The following is a 7,699-nucleotide window of genomic DNA, read 5'->3' as shown; positions in this document are numbered from 1 at the left end:
GCGTCAAGTGAAAAGGCTTTGCGCGACTAAACATTGAGAGAAGAAAAAAGGTAAAGCAAATATTAAATATTGAAATTATTCATCACAAGTCCCACCATTTGTTACTTGATGAGTGTAAAGCTGTGAAAGCCATCTCAAGGAGTTGTTCGATTTAGAGGAGGAAGGTGTGAGAAAAAGCAGGGAGTGAGGATCGGGCAATCAATTAACACTCATTTGACGCAATTGAAATTCGCGCGCGTTGATGTTTGAAGATAAAATAAAATGTCAGGAACATCGCATTTAATATGCATAAAGCATCCCCTCATTAACATGTGCGAGCTCCATATTTGCCAATCACCCAGGTGAGGTCACAGAGAGGTGAGGACAAAATTAGACAACCGCGATATTGTGTAACACGGCGTGGCTGTGATCCAAAAATGGAGCCTCATTTGCAAAACCGTAATTCGGACAGTCGTTCACCAGAGCCAAACGATCGAGGAAATGAAAGTGATGATCGCATTGAATATAAACCTCCATTGATTTCCGCCGACACACAGAATTTCTCCCATGATTATGAAATTAATTAGGTAAATCAAAACAAAATTCATCGCTCTTTTTTTTCGACTCTGCTGTGTTTCTGCTACGAATTACCTTTTTTGTCCAAAAAAAAACCAACAAACCGCTAAAATGGAAATCGTGAGCCTCCTAATACAATGAAGATCAAAATGCATATGATCCATTCAGTGGTGCCTTTATGTTCATCCAAAAAGTTAATTCTATTAGGCAATTCAAATGAAAAATCATCTCACCATTTAGGTGAATTCATCTTCTACCTCCCTCCTGGTGAAAAAAAAACAAAGTATACATAAAAGAGAAACTGCCGCGAGAACTAATATTTAATTACCAACATCTTCACTCTGACTGCCAACGATTAGGCCGCACAAAGAAATTTTTACTTTGACGCGTATTTTCTCAATTTCAATTCCATCTAAATCCTTTTGGGTGTTTTATAGCAACATTCCATTCATGGGCTCATCTTTTATGAAATGATAATTTAACTTTCTCAAAATGCATTTCTTTTTTATTGACACAATATGTAAGAAGTTTCAACGTGAAGAATAATATCAATTGATGATAATGAAACTGATCTTTAATTCTAAGAAAGATGAAGAGTTTTTGCAGCTATTAAAATTCCTTAAAGTAACTTTGAATCATCAACGGTTAATTAGCATTTTTTCTAAGTCTTGATTTTTTAATCCCTAAACTATGCAAGAATGTTTGCAATTACGAAAATAAAGGATTTTAGTCTCTGATAAATGAAAAAAATAATTATTCGACAATCTGAACACGGTTAATTTTATAGAGGACCAAAAAAAGAATAACAAATTCCTAAAGAAACTTCACATTTTATTTTTTTTTCCAATAAATGCAAAGAGTGACGTCATGTACTGTTAAACTTCTTAAATTTCAAATACATCTTCAGCATCATTTTTCATAAATCTTCCAAATTAATTTATCATTCGTATACTTTTGATTACAAAAGATAAAAACTAAATCATAAGAAATTATAAAATCTTTTGATTAATATTTAGGGCGGTAAGAGGAATCTATTCATTGTTGACAACCCAGAGATCAATTTCATTGTAATATGAAGATTGTATTGAAATGGAGGCATTTTGAATATATGTTTCTTTTCTCTTCTTTTGCACCAAAGCATTGAGAAAGAAGTGATTGGCTAACTGTATCAACTTTTCCTCTCAGTGTATTCTCTTTCACTTTCATTCAAACTTTAGTTTGTTCATTTTTTAATTTTGAATGTCTATCTTGGAGAATTAATGAACAACGGACATTTTTTTGCATAGAGATCGAGAGAAAAATATTTTTTTGTGGATTATAGGAATTAATTCTTCTCCTATTAGATTTTTTCTCACATTCAATTCATTGATGAATCTTTAATCAATGATTATTATTTAATATTTTCTAATTCGAAGTTCAAAATAAAAACTAATCCTTATGGGAAATTTTTGATTGCTAATTAATCCTCTGAAAAATTTGCGGGCGTTTTTGTCATTGCCGCGACGACGGAGAGCGTCGTGTGCGTCGTGTCTGATGAAAATGAATTGTCGATAGGATGGCCAAAGAAGTGCCCCGACATGTATAGAAAGTTGAAAGGAAATCAAAATTGATTGAATTTTTTTCGGTGTTTGAGAGTTTGTATATGATGAATGTTGCATGAAAAAGATGTGAGATGCCGTGAAAACTAGTTGAGTGACTGCGAATGTGTTTTAATTTTAAAATGTGGACCACTATCACTTGAATGTGATCAGAACTGGGTTATGTTCATTTATCGCATTTTATACATCAGGGAGTTCGCGTACACGCAGAACACGATGTGTCGATATTGTGTACATTTTATATACTACCCACCATGTGAGAAAAAATGCGAAATATAAATCAGAGAAGAAGGTAAAAAAGTCAATATGCGAATGTTGGTGCTCTTCTTGAGAAACACCATCGTGAATTTACATGTAGATGAATGTACTAAATTTAATGTAATAACTGCAGAGATGTCTAATAGCAAATTCAAGTTATTAACATTGAACCTGCATTGCTAAACATCAATTATCTTTTCATATCGATATTGCCTCTCGCTCTCGATATTTTCCACCTCAAATGTTTCACCATGTGTTTTATTTAGTTTTTTTTTAGTTAATCAAAATACCGCCATTTACACACTTTTTTTGACGAACCACTTCATGATTAATTGATTGCGCGTAAGTGATGAAAATTTCGCACTAATCGACGTTCTTTATTAACCACATTCGCCATTCATAAAAAAATGCAATATAAAGATGTTTGAATGCACAGAAAATAATAATTTTTTAACATTTCTAAGATCGATATGTTTCACCTTAAATTTTATCCTTAATTTTCTCTCAAAAATAAAACGCTTTTCCACATTTTCTTTCGAATAACTTGAAGTAGGTACTTAACTTATATTCCCTTCAAGTTAAAAAGTAATTTTTGGGTCGATTTTAAAATCGAATTCGCCACAGCAACCAACAAATCCTCCAAGTGTTAAAAATGATGAATTAAAGCTCATTATAAGATTTTCATTCAGATAAACACCCCTTGTAATTTATTGATGCTTAAATAAGTAAATGTTGTACTTTTTATATTCTACAAACTATTTTTTCTACAATATTTATAGGAGACATAACACTTTGAGAAAACCACAAAACACCACAAGTTGTGGCCATTGAGCTTCGGTGCCTCTTCACGAAAACATTTCTAATGCGAAATTTCACTTTTTTGTATGAATTCCAATTAAAATCACTTTACAACGATTACTCCAATCGACATTATTGTGGTTTTTTCTTCCATATCAGCTCTTTTATCCAATTAATACAGCGAGAGAGTCTTTTTTTGTGTGGTGGCATTCATGGCATATACAACATAGTTGCAATTTTGAAGTCTTTTTTGCTTGCATTACCTAATCATTTAACAAGCTCCGTTGAGCAAATTAGTCACTCTGTTCATTCTTTGGGGGTTCACGTGTGTAGACAAGTGAGCATGTAGCACCGGGGGCACTATCATGCGGTACGGACGACAGAGAGGAATAGCATATGTCCAGCATATAACGGTGGGAAATTATGTTGCTTGGGATTATTTGAATATAAGATTTTTAACGGACACCACCTGAATCCGTTTCTACGGCCAAGGTTCCTCTACTGGATCCCAGACAAATCCGATTGGCAAATATAGCGGAGGAAAAATACCTAATGTGGGGAGGAAAAAATCACATCAGCTAAGCAGAGAAAACAGAAGATTCTAAATATATATAAAGAACATTGAGTTAAGAAATAAAGAATAGAAAAAAGAAAAAGTTCAGCATATCTCTCAGTGTGTGGCGTTCTTTCTCCTCCGTGGAAATGCCTCCTCTCTTGTGTTCCTCCCGTTGCCATTCAACCTGTGATTTGTAAGCACTTGAAAAACCATTGCAATATAACTAACAGTAACATGTAATCGCTTAGCTCTTAGATATTTATGTGATAAAAATCTCGAGCCATTAATAATTTAGCGAAAATTCAATAGATGCACACGCAACGAGGAAGTAACAGAGATTTATTAAAACTGTGTGTACAGTTCACAAATTGCTGATGGGGAAAATTGCTATGTTGATGTTCCATCGACTATAAACATCTTTCGACTCTTTCTCACTTTTGGCCAAAGAGGTACCCACCACACAAAATCTCATATACGCCGAGGACTTGGCCCGTGTGAGTTTGAACCATCCATCCATACTTCCATCATGCGCAAGGAAATTGGCGGAGGGGACAATAAAAAGGCCATCATGGTGAAAAATTCACGGCTCCAACGAGTCTCCTCGTCGTGATCATCAATAACATCACTCATACAGAGTCACAGTGAAAGTTTCCTTTTGCCATATAGCGCAAATTTTTAACCGTGTGACATCAATTAGAATAAAATTCCTCGAGATCCACTAATTTACACCGTCAGCGCATCATCTCATACTGGCAGACTCCACAGGGTGATAAATACACTACATGAGTGCAAATACATAATCAAGGGGGTAATCATCAGATGAAATTAAGTTCTATGATTTATATGGTTTTTTTTAATATACAATAATTGTTATTGTGATACATATTGAACATAATTTTTGCCCTCATAATTTAATGTTTGATTTTATTTAAACAAGTAGTATGGGGCTATCGGGATACAATAACGTGAGGTATCTTTTACAGATAAGAGTGCATCAATTTCTTAAGAAAATTAAATTGATGTCATAATTTTTCTTTTTATTTTAATTTAATGGCCTGATAAATACAAAAATCCGAGAACTTCTTACATTTTTGCGTTTTAAATAATATTTTTAAACTTGTAGCTCTAAACTTTAATCTCTAAATAATAGGTTATAATCCAACCTTTATTTTCCTGACTGAAGACACATTTTTCATGCAGACGATTACCCCCTCAATTGCAAAAATTTTTCCGCAAAAGTCGCACTCGCAAGTGCAAAAAGGCAAAACTGAGTCAAGTGGTCAGTTTCTTCATGATTGCAGAATAATCGCAATGCCGTAGCATTTGCACGCTCACAGTTTAGCGATATATTGCCGCAGGGTGTTAAAAGAAAGTTGCCCAAGAAGTTCATAAGTTGTTCCATCTCACAAGATCTCCACGGAGCAGGTTTCATTTCACCCGAAGTGCTTTGGCTCTTTTATTTTTCCTTCAACTTCCACTCTTTTTTATTTCTTTCAAGTCTGCCATTTCGCCAAAAGGAGAAAAAAAATAATCAAAATTAAATTTTCTTTCATTCACAGCACATTTCTCCCAGCATTTTCAAACACTTATCTTTTGTCACATAAATCACATTTATTTTCCTTTTCATCTATTGCGTTGGACAGGTAAACCATATTGCGAATGAAAGTTTCTATTTTCATTTCAATGGAAAACTTTTATGATAATTTTTTTTCTTAAAGAAAACTCAAAGTTAGGGGCAAAATTTTGTAAAGCATTCATGCTAACAAAATTACTAGTAAGTCATTAACTATACGGAGGTATTAGTTTTGCAATAAACTTGAATCATTTGGCACTCATTGAAATTCTTATCAAATACCGCAACTCCCATTAAGTATATTAATAAATATTTTACTTTCATTTTTTTAGGTGTTCCATATCATAAATATGAGCATGAAATGGATAATTTGTGAAATAAATGGATAATTTTTCATAAAAGAAAGTTATTATGCAGTTCTCATTGTTCGCATGGTTTTTTGAAGAATAAAAAAAAGATTCATGCATAGAAATTATAATTTTTTAATGTTAATGAGACGTTTCTTGAATAAAACCATTGAATAGAAGAAATTTCATATAAATCATGACTAATTCTGTGGTGATCAACTTGAAAATTTTTAAGAATGAAATTTCATTACAAATTTAATTTAATTTCTTTCTTATTCTTCATTTGAAGTAAATTAACTACCTTTAAATTTTATTTTGAAAAAAAAAAACTCCTGAATATTAGTTGGTGTTCCACTTCGTGGCGAACACCAATTTTTATTATATAAAGTTTTTCTCAATCAAATATTTATTGTTAATCCTACATTTTCCGTAAAAAAAAAACTTTAATTATGCAAAATATTCCCACAGAAAAAGACAACAGAGTTTATCATTATTATGCTCTTTGAGTTGAGGAAAGAAAAGAAAATTTTTTTTAATACAAAATTACTCCACTTAATGGATCAGTTCCTGGTGCTTCTCTATCATTTAACCAGACACAATACAAATGGAAAATATGATCAGGAAAAGGTGATGAAAGAATTGTACATTCAATACGAGAAAAAAATGCGAAAGACTATGGAAAATCTCAATTATGAACTTGGAAGAAATTTCAACTTTTTTTCTATCTTACTTAATCTGCATACTTTTCTATCTTATATTTATTAATTAATAACTAACTGAACTAGACACTTTTCCCAGGGAGATGAAAGAATTTTTTTATTATTATGATATTGACCATAAATTCCCTCAGCATGAGTCTGTGTGGCAAAATAGAAATAAGGTGTTGGATTGCAATTTGTGCATCAAACACGTGAAATGTTCTCTGAATTTTGCAATTTACCATGTACCGAGTACTTTCGTCGACGGTACACTGTGGCACTCCCTCCTGCGATGCTGAGAGAGAAAGATCAGATGGTATGGAGTTGTATGTGTGGCACGCCCGCGGAGGAGAAGGCGATCTCTCTGGCCAGTGCCAATGTCATGGTCAGGTTGGTGGAATAGCTAAAAGATGCCAAATACAGCACGATTGGGAATCCACGATCAAATAAATTTGTCACACATCCGAGCATGGATAGGAAACTTTGTGCACATATGCGATGAAATCCGCAGGAAGGTGAGATGAATCTCTTCTCTATATACATACCAGAGGGCTTTCACGAATATCGCATCATTTCGTGATGTACTCGTTACAAAATGTGCTGCTTTCTTGTTCTTCAATTCTTGGGTTTTTTCGTGATTTTTTCTTCATTATTTTACCAAAACGTTTATCCATATTGCACAAAAGAAGATAGAAATTTGGAAAATTTTACCTACTATAAAGGCTGAATCTCCGAAAAGGTAAGAACTTTGGAAAAATTAATTGAAAGGTTAGTATGCATAATTCTATCGATTTTCATACATTTTTAAATTTTAAAAGTTGCAGAATTTATGTAGAAAAAAAGCTCTTCTGAGGTTTAATTATGATCAATTTTCAAATGATTTTTAGACAGCAGCGTAAAAATTAATAGACTCCTTTAGAAAAACGTCTAATTAAAAAGTTTGTGAAGGACTTTATTAGTTTCTTTACTTGAAAAACTTTCTTAAAGTACAAATTTCAAAGACACAATTGGAATATGATTAATTTCGCAAAAATAAAATATGAAAGGAAAAATCACCAAAGATTTATCATTTTCCTCTAATAAGCTCTTAAGCTTCGGAAAAGATTTGCCTGAAAATATAGATAATGACGTTACAATTGTTTTTTTTATTTATCTTTTAATTTAATGAAACATTTGTGTTGATGTTTCATTGGTGAATTTAAACAAAAGATACCTTTTAAGGATTTTTCGAAATAGGTATTTTCATTTCGAATAAAATTGAGATAGAATTACAAGAAAATCATTTCTAAATGGAAAATTGAACAAGCAAATTAATA

Source organism: Lutzomyia longipalpis, chromosome 1, assembly GCF_024334085.1.
Source record: "Lutzomyia longipalpis isolate SR_M1_2022 chromosome 1, ASM2433408v1".
Lineage (NCBI taxonomy): Eukaryota > Metazoa > Arthropoda > Insecta > Diptera > Psychodidae > Lutzomyia > Lutzomyia longipalpis.
This window is presented reverse-complemented; position numbering follows the sequence as displayed.